This window comes from Sceloporus occidentalis, unplaced genomic scaffold (assembly GCF_023333645.1).
Source record: "Sceloporus occidentalis isolate IW3139 unplaced genomic scaffold, rSceOcc1.0.p SCAF_6, whole genome shotgun sequence".
Lineage (NCBI taxonomy): Eukaryota > Metazoa > Chordata > Lepidosauria > Squamata > Phrynosomatidae > Sceloporus > Sceloporus occidentalis.
The window spans coordinates 39,367,501-39,380,731 of NW_028316986.1; the positions used below are offsets into that span (position 1 = coordinate 39,367,501).

The 13,231-nt window shown below is 41.9% G+C and overlaps 1 protein-coding gene across 7 annotated transcripts in view; it reads left to right on the forward strand.

The window, feature by feature from the left end:
• The window catches only part of LOC149310634 (serine/threonine-protein kinase MARK1), a 100,019-nt gene that overhangs the window by 1,084 nt on the left and 85,704 nt on the right, over positions 1-13,231 (forward strand). The gene's annotated exons all lie outside the window — the stretch shown is intronic.

Consider the following 13,231-nt stretch of genomic DNA (forward strand, 5'->3'; position numbering starts at 1 on the left):
GCTTTTGTTTGGTCATGTCCTACATTTTCTTTTCCATGTCCAGGACCTGTCCTCCAAGTCAGCCTTCTTCTGTCCAGGAGCAGTGTCCAAAACGTCCTCCATTTTGAGCATTTCCAAGAAGCATCTGTTTATGTTTCTGGGAGTGTTGTTTAGAGCTTTCCTTTTGTCGTGTCCTCTGTTTTTCTTCAATGTCCTACATTTTTGAGGTGCCATGTTCTCTTTTGCGGTGAGGACATCTGATCATCTGCTTGTGGGCAGAAAAGGGAGAGAAACCCAAGAAACCAGGATGACCAGAGAGCCCCCCTTTCAGGACTTGCCCCCCATTTCAGCCTTCTGTCCAAAACATACTCCCATTTTGAGCAGGACTAAGACGCATGGATTTATATTGATCTGAGTGTTTTGAGCTTTTTATATCTGGTCTTGTCCTCCATTTTGCTTGCTGGTTCTCCTTTTTGTAGTGCTTTGTTCTCCTTTTTAGGATGCTGCTTGGGGCAGAAAGGCGATGAACCCAAGAAACCAGGCAGACCAGAGACATGTCCTCCATTTCTGCCTTGTGTCCAGGAGGGATTCTAAAATGCCCTCCATTTCGAGCATGACTAAGAAGCATGGATTTATATTTCCAGGAGTGTTGATTTGAGCTTTTCTGCGATCATGTCCTACATTTTTCTAGAAGGGCCTACATTTTTGAGGTGCTTGTCCTCCTTTGCAGTGGGGACCTCTGGTCATCCTACAAGAAACAGCTACAAACAGGGACCTTGGACGTGAGAGAGAGAGTCACCCTGATGCCCTCTGAGAACAGGGTGACCAGACATCCTCCTTTTCCAGGGACATGCCCTCCATTTCAACCATCTGTTCAGGAGGGATGTCCAAAACGTCCTCCATTTTGAACATGGCTAAGAAGTATGGGTTTACATTTATTTCTGTGAGTGTTTTGAGCTTTTCTTTGGTCACACCCTCCATTTTTCTTGGAGGTCCTACATTTTGCAGTGCATTTGCGGTCATGGCATCTGGTTACCCTGCTATGTGTTTGACGTCTCCCATTGTGGTACCTTAAAGATTTCAATACAGGTTGGGTCTTGCTTATCCAAAATGCTTGGGACCAGGACTGTTTGGGGATTTTGCAATACTGGTATTTGCACAATGAGATTTCTTGGAGATGGGGCCCAAGTGTAAACACAAAATTCATTTATGTTTTCTTTCATATACACCACATGCATGTAGCTTGAAGGTATTTTTATACAATATTGGTAATAATTTTGTGCATGAAACAAAGTTTGTGTGCATTGAAGTGTCAGAAAGAGCCCTTTCAGGGCAGGAGGAGCTCTCTCAGGCCGTTTCCCCTTCATGGCTCCAGCTTTTAAGGGCTTTTTGAATGTCTGAGGACAAAGAGGAACTGCCTTGAACCCCCTCAATTTCTCTCCCCCCCAGTGTTACTTTAGGCTCTGGTCTATTTGTGGGTCACCCCCTTGGTTCCGCTTTTGGCTCTCCCCCTCTTTAGTCAGGCCTCTTTTGGCCAGGTGACCAGATGTCATAACTGCAAACTGTAGGACCTTCAAGGAAAATATAGGACATGACAATATAAAAGCTAAAAACACTAATATAAATGTAAATTCATGCTTCTTAGATGTGCACAAAATGGAGGAGATTTTTTGGGATTCCTCCTGAACAGAAGGTTGCAATGTAGGACATGTCCTGGAAAAAGGAGGATGTCTGATCACCCTGGCTGTCCCCCCTTTACTCAGACCTCTTTTGGCTGGGTCACCCCTTGGGCACTTTTGCAGCCACACTTCAGTGAGATGCTTCTTCCCATCCCTTTGCCACACCCGGGCGGCCGCCTTTCCATTCTTCTTCTCCTTTTCCTTCTTCTTTCTGGGGAGACTAGCGGATTTTGCTTCACACTGTGCCTCCTTCCCACACCAATCCTCCGCCAAGGCTTTTCTGGCTCTGGTGGGGCTCAACCCCTGTTTACCTTTGAGCCAGAATCAAGTTTTTGTTTTTAAACTAGACCCTTTTCTTTTAGATAAACAAGAGAGCTAGCATGGTGTAGTGGTCTGAGCACTGAACCAGGACTTTGGAGACCAGGGAACCCACTGGGTGACCTTGGACAAGTCACACTCTCTCGGTCTCAGAGGATGGCAAATGGCAAACCCCCTCTGAATAAATGTGCCAAGAAAACTCCATGATAGATTCCCCTTAGGGTTGCCATAAGTCAGAAATGACTTGAAGTCACACAACAAGAACTTTCCTCAAGGAGCCCTCCCCATTTACCATCTTTCCCTCTTCCTGTTTATTGAAAAAAGCCCCAATATAGTTAAGGAAAAACTGTCTTTTTCTCCAGGTATTATTCCTCTTGCTCATATCTGACTTGCATCCTTGAATGAGCCAGACTTGAATGTCTATCATAACCTCCAAAAGCCAAGCAGGCAACTGTTCTGTCAATTTAGCGCCCAACCCCAGCAGCACCTGGCTCTGTCTGAATTTTTGTTATGTCCCAAGGTCTTTCTGTGCCTTGTTTTTATACCAAGGATCCCTCCTTGAGCTCCCATCCTCTCTTCTTTTTTGCAAAGGGGGGAGGAAAGGACTTTTAAGGACCCGCTTCCACTAGCGCTCTGTTGCAAAACTCTGTGTGGGAACTGCTGGAGGAGAAGCTTAAGAGAACAGCAACAGAAAGAATTGGAACCAATTATTTCAATCCCTCTCTGCATGCTGTTAGTTGGAATAGTACTGTAAGAGGTGCATGAGAATGGAAATCTTTATAGGACCAGGATTTAACAGGTATGCACTTTGTTGTTGTTGTGTGCCTTCAAGTCATTTCCGATTTATGGCGATTCTAAGGCGGAACTATCAAGTGTTTTTCTTGGCATGTTTCTTCCGAGGGGGGTTGCCATTGCCATCATCTGAGGCTGAGAGATTGACTTGCCCAAGGTCACCCAGTGGGTTTACATGGCCAAGTTGGAATTGGAATTGGTCTCCAGAGTCACAGTTTAAGGCTCAAAACACTATGATTGCTTGCTGTATTGTGAGTTTTAGCAAATACACACACTCAAGGGTGGAAGGCTTTGGAGTATCAGAAACATGTCTAGAGTGCTTGTTTCACCTCCTTGGGAGTTGTTAGAAAGGTGAAGGAAGAGCTGTGTAGAATCTGGCATTATGTCTGTATGTGCTATTTCTGGTAGACAGGCACAATGGATGGGAAGTGAATGAGTGGGAGGGAAAAGGCATATTCATAGTGCAATCTAATGGAGGTTGAATTGAACCAGACTTTTACTGAGCTGACATGAAATGTGATACAATGTTAGTGGGCCCATTGACTTTGCTGGCACTGTTGACAATGGCTGTTTCTCAAAGCGAGCATAAACAGTTTTTATCCTTTCCTGAGAACACTGTGTCAAGGTACTGGGTACCTTATGCAAACTTTGGTTTGAAAAGTTGGATTTAATGGGAAAGTGTGTAACAACAACAGTAGAAAGGAGAGAAAACACACTATATAAATAACATGGCTTTATATGATTTAGCACAGTTAAAGAGTTCTAAAATGCCTTACCTTAATGCTTGCAAAACAAAATGTACCAAAGACTGTAATAGATTTGGTATCCTTTCTGTTGTGGTGTGACCGTTACCTTGGGTTAGCTAATTCTTTGGATTGTAAGGTAAAAACTAAAAAGCATATTCCTGAGTACAACATAAGAAACCTTACTTCCATAATTTATGTAGTAATCTAATAGAGAAGGAGAAGTTATGATAGCAGAGACACAGGGAAGACTTTAATACAATTTTAACTAGTAATATGGCTTTAGTTTGCTTGTAATGAATGTGGGAAAATTATTGGTGAAGAGAGACATTATTGATTTTTATTTCTGGAAAGGTGTAAAATTTGACTTCAGATGTTTGCTTTTTAAATTATTTTTAATGTATGCAGAATTCTCTGGATTGAAGAGTGCTGAGAAGAGGCCTAAATAATATTGACATTTTTGACAATATTTTTGTTGAGGATTCAAACACACACAGAGCTAAATGTGTAGAATTATGGCACAGATTGTTTGGAGAGGGTATTTTAAACTTTGTTGGCCACTTTATGGTCTTGAAGATTTTGTTGGAATGCACCTTCCATCAGCTCTAGCCAATAGTGAGGGATGGTCAGAGTTGCAGTCCTTGGAGGGCCACAAACTGCCCATCGCTACTCTGTAAGCCTTACAATGTAGAATAGAAGGGGATCCACTTGATGTTAGGCCTTGTCGAGTTTTTAAGGGAGTAGGAAGGAATTGTGTTGAGCAACTCACAGCTAGGATGCCGAAGTGGAAGACTGTATGTAGATTTGGCAATAAGAAGATTCCCAAACCCAGTAGCAGAACTGTTATGGGAAAATCTGTGATCTGCTTGTGACCTGGCAGTCCTGGGGTTAATTGACTTGGTAGTTTTCTTAACCATTTTGCAACTCAGGCTACCAGTTTTTACAAAAGTTAAAATGTATGCGCTTAGAGCCATTCATTTTATTTAATATCTCCAGTTATAATCACATTGGCCTAGAGACAGAGAATTACAGGTCTGGTATGGGTAGGAAGTGGTTGTCTTAGCCTTTCTACACACCCCTTTTCTTATATTCATAGAGGGAGTCAGCAGGTGATGGAATTACTGAAGAAGCCAAGCAATTGTTTATAAAGTACATTTTCCTCTTTATTTCTACTTCTAGTCTTTTTCAGCTTCTTGGCGTTGTTATTCACACTGTCTTTCTCCTTGTGCTAGATCTTTTCTAGGATGAGTTTTTGATATGTTTAAGTATCAGAAGGGGAGATGTATCCCATTTTTCTACTTACAGAATTTTCTTCTGCAAGGAAGAATGAAGGACAATTTGTGTTTTGAGAAACTGTGCTCTGAAAGTGGCATTGCATTAAGGATGACCATAATGGCTCAATTCTTGATTTTCACTTAAGACTCTAATTTGAAGGTGTTTTTCACCCTTTGACACATCACATTTTGACATAAAGCACTTGAGGAATGACTTTTTTCTGACTTGGCTTCAAAGTTTGGGTGGATTGGTTTGTTTCTTCAGTTCCATGAATGGATAACAGTAGTTTACAATAAGAGCAGGATTTTGTTTGCTTTTTGTGAGTGTGGTAAAGCTAGCAAAAGGATGAAAACATTTCAACATGTTCATTTGAACATCCTATAGGACTTTAAAATTGATCACCTAAATGTTTTTCACATAGGAATTCCGGACAAAGAGCTAAACTTTCTGGAAGGATACTAGACAAAAAGGTAATCTATGAGGCCAGTATACTTCTGGGAAGAAACATTGGGGAAGCAGGATTTAGCATCATGGAATTACAGAGTTGGAAGAGACCTCAAGTACAACCCCCTGCCATGCCAGAATTCATAATCTACACATTCCTGATAGATGGCCATCCAGCCTCTGTTTAAAAACCTCCGAAGAAGGAGACTCCACTACCCTCAGTGGCAGTGTATTCCACTGTTGAACAGCTCTTACAATCAGGAAGTATTTCCTAATGTTTTGGGATTAGTCTTGAGCCCCTATATTAGGAGAAAGGACGGATATAAGTAGATGATGATGATGTGGAAACTCTTTTCCTGTATTTTGAATCCATTGCTTTGTGTCCTAATCTCTGGCACCCACAAAACAAGTTTGCTCCATTCTGAATATGACACCTTTTCAAATATTTAAAAATGGCTACCATATCCCCTCTTAACTTTCTTTTCCCCAGGATAAACATACCAACTCCTCTTAGGGCATGGCTTTTATAATTTTGTTTACCTTCCTCTGGACATGCTCTAGCTTGTCAATATCCTTCTTGAATTGTGGTATCCAGAGCTGGACACAGTATTCCAGGTGAGATCTTACCAAATCAGAATAGAGTAGTACTATTTCTTTCTTTAGTCTAGACACTCTACTCCTATTGATGCTTCCTAGAATTGAATTGGCATTTTTAACTGCTGCATCACACTGTTGACTGATGTCCAGCTTGTGATCTAAGCCTCCTAGATCCCTTTCACGTGCATTGTTGTCATGCCAGGTGACACCCATCCTATATCTGTGCATTTCATTTTTTCTGCCTAGGTGTAGTACCTTACATTCTCCATGTTAGAATTCATTATGTTAGTTTTGGTCCAGCTTTCTAATCTGTTAAGTTCATTTTGAATTCTGATCCTTTCCTCTGGGCTGTTTGCTAACTCTCCTAATTTGGTATCATCTGCAAACTCTCCCCCTTACAAATAGCTAGGCATTGGAGAAAGGTCCTTAAACACATCTGCAGTAGCAGTTCAGAAAGGAAAAATGTGTAGAAGCATTGAATGGGTGACTTTAGTTTTAAGGCTTGGCTCTAGCTTGCACTGAATAAACTGGCTAGTTTGGATGTTCCACAGATGTACAATCAGCCCTCTGTATCCATGGATTCTATATCTCTGGATTCCATCATCCATGGCTTGAAAATATTCCAGAAAAGAAAATTCCAAAGAGTAAACCTTGATTTTGCCATTTTATATAATGGACACCATTTCACTGCCTCATTGCATATGATAGGATTTGAGCATTCATAGATTTTGATATCCACAGGAGGATCCTGGAACCAAACTCTAGTGGATACCAAGGGTCCACTGTATTTGAGTACCTGTTTCTAAAGGCTTGGCTTCTGTTACAATATTGGAACTATATGGTTTCTGCAGGAAATTACACTGCAGAAACTAACTGATGACAAGAATTGTTTCTTTTATTGCATGACCTCTGATAAGGTGATAGGGTATATGCAAAATAATATTTCAGCGCATCTCCTTCATACAGAGAGGACTGAAGTAGCATTGATGGAGCAGCAAGAAAATAGTACTTATTCTGTTCTGGTAATATAAGAGCAGATCATATTGTATTTACTCCTCCGGAGCATATTTTGAGGGAAGTACTTTCAAGGCTTGAAAGCAACCAGTACAGTGAGCCCTTGGTATCCATTGAGGTTTCATTCCAGGACTGCTCATAGATACCAAAATGCACAGATACTCAAGCTCCATTAAATACAGTGCCATAGTAAAATGATATTCCTTATATAAAATGGCAAAATCAAGTCTTTTTTTTTTTTTTTTTTGAATTTATACAGTTGACCCTTCATATCATATTCTGTTCTGGATCCCTCTTCATGGATGCCAAAAATCAAGTCCCCTTGTTTTTAATGGCCATGTGCATGGCCACATTAGTGCAGCCACATGCATGTGTCACCATTAGGGAGAATGGGGCAGGGCCATCCTAGCTCACAGATACGAAGGGCAAACTGTATATTTTTTTAATATTTCCAAGCCATAGATAAAGAATCTGTGGATATGGAGGGCCAGCTGAATAGATGCATAGAAGATCAAAGCCACCATTATGGCCAAGGATAAGTTTGGCATTCTGATACATTAGTGGCTTTAAAGGGTGAGTAGCTTTTCTGTCTGCCATTTACAGTCTTGATTGAATAGATTTCTCTAAAATAGGCATTGGATTACAATTCCATTGAACACAGCCAACATCTCTGCGGAGTTTGGAAATTATGGACTTGGAGTCCAACATATATGGAAGAAGGTTGGGGAAGAATGCACCAGGTTATTAGGAAATTAACAAAAGTGCTTTGTGCTGACAAGGTCCAGAAATTGAAGATGTTGAATGTCTGAGAAGCTGCAGTAGATTTTGTACAAGAATAAGAATTTAGGCCTTTGGCCCACAAGATGTTCAGTAGTTGCATTACTGGCAAAATAAATCTTTTTGGCAGGTGACAACTATAACCTACATCTGGGATTCTTACTTTTAAGAGGCCACATAATTTTGTCTTTTCCTGAATCATCTCGTGGAAAATAGAGACACAATTCTGGGATGTGATTAATTGGAATTGCATCATAATGAGATAGGGAAAGGAGGGGGCCTGAAGAAAGTGACAGTGAAAGCAGCGTGGCAAAGTTCCTGGCTATGTTGCAGCGTCTGGCAGTGCTAGATTCATTAGGGCAGGCTGGCATGGAACTATTATTTGAAGAATTAGAAAATTACAGCAGTTTGTTCTAGATCTATGTAAAGTGTCACTTTCTCCCAATTAGACACTTTTCTCTATGTAGGAATGAATTGGTCCCAGGCAGCTGTAGCAATCAAGAGCTTTAGCAATATGAAATACTGGATATTGCTTTGTGTAAATTAAGATATCTTTAAAGAAGAAGAGAATCTTCTTCTTGCCTTGCAATTTATATACATCCTGGGCTCAAATTTTCTGAATTTTCTCCATGGATGTAAAATGGAAAATGCAATTTTTACTATATTTTAGAAATTACTCACGTTTCTTTTAAAATGATTTTCTATTTGTAATTTTAATTTTCATCCGGTCAGATAAAAGTGGAGTGCCTTCATCTGGAGTATTTGTTGATCCCAATGATAATGTATTACGGATATAAAATGTTTCATGCCCAAAGGTGTACACTGCAATACACAAACACCAAGAAGAAGATGCAGTTCCCAAACACCTCGCTCTAGAAAGCACACATTCAAGTGAGGTGGAATGCTTGTTTTAAGTAGCTATCAATGCTCCTTCTTTGCATAAAAAGACATGCAGATAATGTTGGGGGACAATTTTATTCCAGTTACTTTTTATCTGTTAAAAAGCAGCCTTCTGAAACCTGCACATGATGAGTGACTCAAACTCAGGAACATTATTTACAACTCATAAGGTTATAGTGCTGTAGAATGCTTCTTTAACAAAACATGATTTTGGTACTAAAAGTAATTGAATGAGGCTTAAAGTGGTGTGGCAATTTAAATATACCTGCTTGCATATTCCCATTTAAGCACAAGAAGGCCTTGAGCCTTTGGATAATGCAAAGTTTAACAACTGTATTTTCAGTAGTTGTGTTAAAAGTTGCCTGTCCATGGTTTGATATTATTTCATAATAGCTAAAACAAAACTAAACAAAAAATAAAAGTGAAGTCATAAAGGTTTCCACAGCTGGCATCCATAGTTTTTGTGGGTTTTTCAGGCTAAGTGGCCGTGTTCTGGAAGAGTTTATTCCTGACGTTTCACTTGCATCTGTGGCTGGCATCTTCAGAGAAATGCTGGCATGAAAGTGAGAGGTTTATATATACTGGGTGACCCTGGGTTGAGAAGAAGTGGTTTACATGTTAATCTCTGTGTTGGTCTGTTGTTGAATGGCAATAGACACCCTGAGGTCACACAATATATATATACCCCACTCATTTCCATGCCAGCATTCTCTGAAGATGTCAGCCACAGATGCTGGCGAAACATCAGGAATAAACTCTTTCAGAACATGGCCCATAGCCCGAAAAAAAAACACAAAAAACTATAAACAAAAAAAAAAATGGAATAACTTTTTTCTAGGCAGTGGCATATGTGGGAATACTTTAGACTGGAATGCATATTTGGAAGTCCCACAAATGACTGAATAAGAAACAGCTGACACCCAGGTGGAGATGGGAAACATTGTTTTCTGTTGTGGGAAAGAATAAACATTTATGGGCATGGGTAAAACATACAAAAGGAATGAATTGGTTACATCTGTGAGAAGAGTAATATCTGACTTTTGCTACTGTGTAGAAAAATATGGATCAAAGGGATGTATTTGAGTAGGACTGTTCTTGTCAAATAGTTCTCATTGCCTTAAGGATGATATGGCCTAGTTTCTAAGCATTCTAGGTTCAAAATAGTATTGTTTCCCCTCCATAAACATGATATAGTGTGGTGATAATTAATCACATATTTCTTTTCCTGGATGTTCAATACAACTACTACAGAGTAAAGTGCTCTAAAACAACTGCTGAATGGCTCAGGGAGGTTAGCAGACCAGGTATATTTTCAAAATCTATTGTTGTTAAACCTTCATTTTTACCATTTTTGGCAATTCTGTAATTCTGAGTTTGAGTAAAAACTAAACCTTGGCCTAGCCTCTTTTGCTCCCCCTTTTTTCTTATGCTACTTTTCATTTAAAGCAGTGAAATCCAAAATGATGGAGTCGAGAGAATCAGATGACAAGATCAGTACTGTGATCAAAATTGATCTAAACATTTGTACTCAGTGTAATGGGCACAGTCCTGGAAATATATAGCTTGTTTACTTATGGAATTTAGGAAAAAAGTATATTCCTGATTCATCATATTGGTAGGGCTTTGTGAAAAGTCCAGACTTCATATCAATTGCATATCAATTACAGGTCCCTAATGGTGGCGTGGCACATGCATGCACTGCCATTGGGGACAACAGGACATGAGGTCCTGCAGTTTTTGGTATCTACGGGGGGGGGGGGGGGGAGATAATGCTAGTCAAAGTAGAAGGTAATAGGAAAAGAGGAAGACCAAATTGATTCAATCAGGTAAGCCACAAGCCTGAGAGCCTGTTCCCACTTGCGATTTACAACGCTTTAAAATACACCGGTATCAGTTAAATCGATTCAAAATAACCCTGGTCTTATCCCGCGTTCCGAATCGCTTTTTTTTCTTCGTTCTCATTTACCAATTGATTCGCTTTAAGTGATCCGCTTTCGTTCCTATTCAAATAAAACGGTGTATATATAAATCGATTTTAGCCTTATTTCGTTCCCACTCACCATTTTGGGGCTGTCAATCAAAGCAACGTCATCATAACGTCGCTTTTAAATTTCGCGGTTTGTTATAGAAGAACCAATGAGGAGGCACTTAAAGTGCCTATGAGTCCTGCAATTATTCGTGGGAAAGGATGGTTGAGGGAGAGAAAACTGCCCAAAGCACTTTTGCTGCCTTGGAAGAAAGACCCCAGGCTGGGGGAGGCTTCTGGCAAAGCGAATTTGGGGAGCCCAAGCTGTTTCCAGAGAAACTATGGGCATGGGTTTTGCAGGACAGCATCCTCTCTTGATGTCTCCCAAGACAGCCAGGGAGAAATCCCTTCAGAGAGCCCAGAGATCAATGAAGGAGGCTGCTGGCAAAGCGAATTTGGGGAGCCCAAGCTGTTTCCAGAGAAATTATGGGGATGGGTTTTGCAGGACAGCATCCCCTCTTCATGTCTCCCAAGACAGCCAGGGAGAAATCCCTTCACAGAGCCCAGAGATCAATGGAAGAGGCTTCTGGCAAAGCAAATTTGGGGAGCCCAAGCTGTTTCCAGAGAAACTATGGGCATGGGTTTTGCAGGACAGCATCCCCTCTTCATGTCTCCCAAGACAGCCAGGGAGAATCCCTTCAGAGAGCCCAGAGATCAATGGAAGAGGCTTCTGGCAAAGCAAATTTGGGGAGCCCAAGCTGTTTCCAGAGAAATTATGGGCATGGGTTTTGCAGGACAGCATCCCCTCTTCATGTCTCCCAAGACAGCCAGGGAGAATCCCTTCAGAGAGCCCAGAGATCAATGGAAGAGGCTTCTGGCAAAGCAAATTTGGGGAGCCCAAGCTGTTTCCAGAGAAACTATGGGCATGGGTTTTGCAGGACAGCATCCCCTCTTCATGTCTCCCAAGACAGCCAGGGAGAATCCCTTCAGAGAGCCCAGAGATCAATGAAGGAGGCTGCTGGAAAAGCAGGGAGGGAGCACTCTTCCCAAAGATTCTCTTTCCAGGGTTGGAGGAGAAGGCAGATTCCATTTGAGAAAGGGAGGGAGAAAGGCTCTATCCCCCCCCCCTCGTTGATCAGAGCCCTTCCCTGCCTGGGCGAGATCAGATGCCACCTCGCGAGGAGGCTTCCCTTCCCTGCCTGGGCGAGATCAGATGCCACCTCGCGAGGAGGCTTCCCTTCCCTGCCTGGGCGAGATCAGATGCCTCCTCGCGAGGAGGCTTCCCTTCCCTGCCTGGGCGAGATCAGATGCCTCCTCGCGAGGAGGCTTCCCTTCCCTGTCTGGGCGAGATGAGATGCCTCCTCGCGAGGAGGCTTCCCTTCCCTGCCTGGGCGAGATCAGATGCCTCCTCGTGAGGAGGCTTCCCTTCCCTGCCTGGGCGAGATCAGATGCCTCCTCGCGAGGAGGCTTCCCTTCCCTGCCTGGGCGAGATCAGTGCCCAAGCGGGCAGGGAATGCCTCTTTGAGAGGAGGCTTCCCTTCCTGCCTCTCCTCCGTTAGAAATGGGCTCTCCCCACACAGAGGGGAGGTTGCAATCCACTGGGGGAAGCCTTGTAGTCCTTTGGCAGATGCAGGCGCTTGAGCAGCCGGGACTTCAGGCGCTTAAAGCGCTGAAGAGATTAAGCGCCTGTAAACCATTAAAATAAAAAATAAAAAAAATCCTTATCTCTTATTGAAAGACCACAGCGGACAAAGGGGTGAGGGTAGCAAAAATGGCGACAGCCACGACGGATGGGGACAGAAAGGGCAACTCCCCCAAGGCCAGCCCCATCGCACTCCGCTTCTCCCATCCAGCTAACTCGATTTCAAAGGCTGTCGTTCCTATTTAAATGCTCCGGTTCCTATCCCGATTCAAGGGAAAAATGTAGGTTCGACCCTTCTATTTTTTTAACCCGCGTTAAATGACGAAAACACGAATCAAATTTATAAACCGCTGTACGATTCGATTTCTAGTGGGGACGATTGTGGGTTGCTCTAGAACTGTTCTAGATTTAATTCGGTTTCTAATAGGAACTATGTACCTTGGATTCGATTTGTAACACGGATTATAAGCAAGTGAGAACACCCCCTGAGTTTCTAAGATCTGAGAGTGGCTGTTAGTGACTGGGGCTCATGGAAGCCTTTCATTCAGTGAATCATCATAAATTAAAGCTGACTTGATGGCAAATAACAAGAAATCCTCCTTATGCAGTTTACCTGGTGCACAGCTACTTTGTTGGAAATAAACATAAATGCCTTTTAATCATGAAGCAATTATACCTTCTTGGCTATAAAAATTGCTTACTAAATTTATCTCCTGGTATAACTGAAAAAAATGGGAATGTATGCTATGCTATGGGCCCGAACAGACAGACCAAAATAAAGCTGCTTCGGGTCACTTTGGAGGTATGCTGTTTAAATGACACACACATCTTAAGAGGTCAGAAGCTATGCCAAAGCTACACTCCAGTCAAAGCCGCAAATGTGGAGAGGCAACTGTATAAGTTGTAAAATTCTTACCATAAGTCAACAGGCATGTGCGTTCTCTCTCTCTCTCTCTCTCTCTCTCTCTCTCTCTCTCTCTCTCTCACACACACACACACTTACTTGTTACTTTACAAAATTGTTCCACTACTTAAATAGAGTTTTCAAATTTCAAAAAGAAATAAAATACAATCATGAAAGAGACAAAATCATAATGCAGCAGTT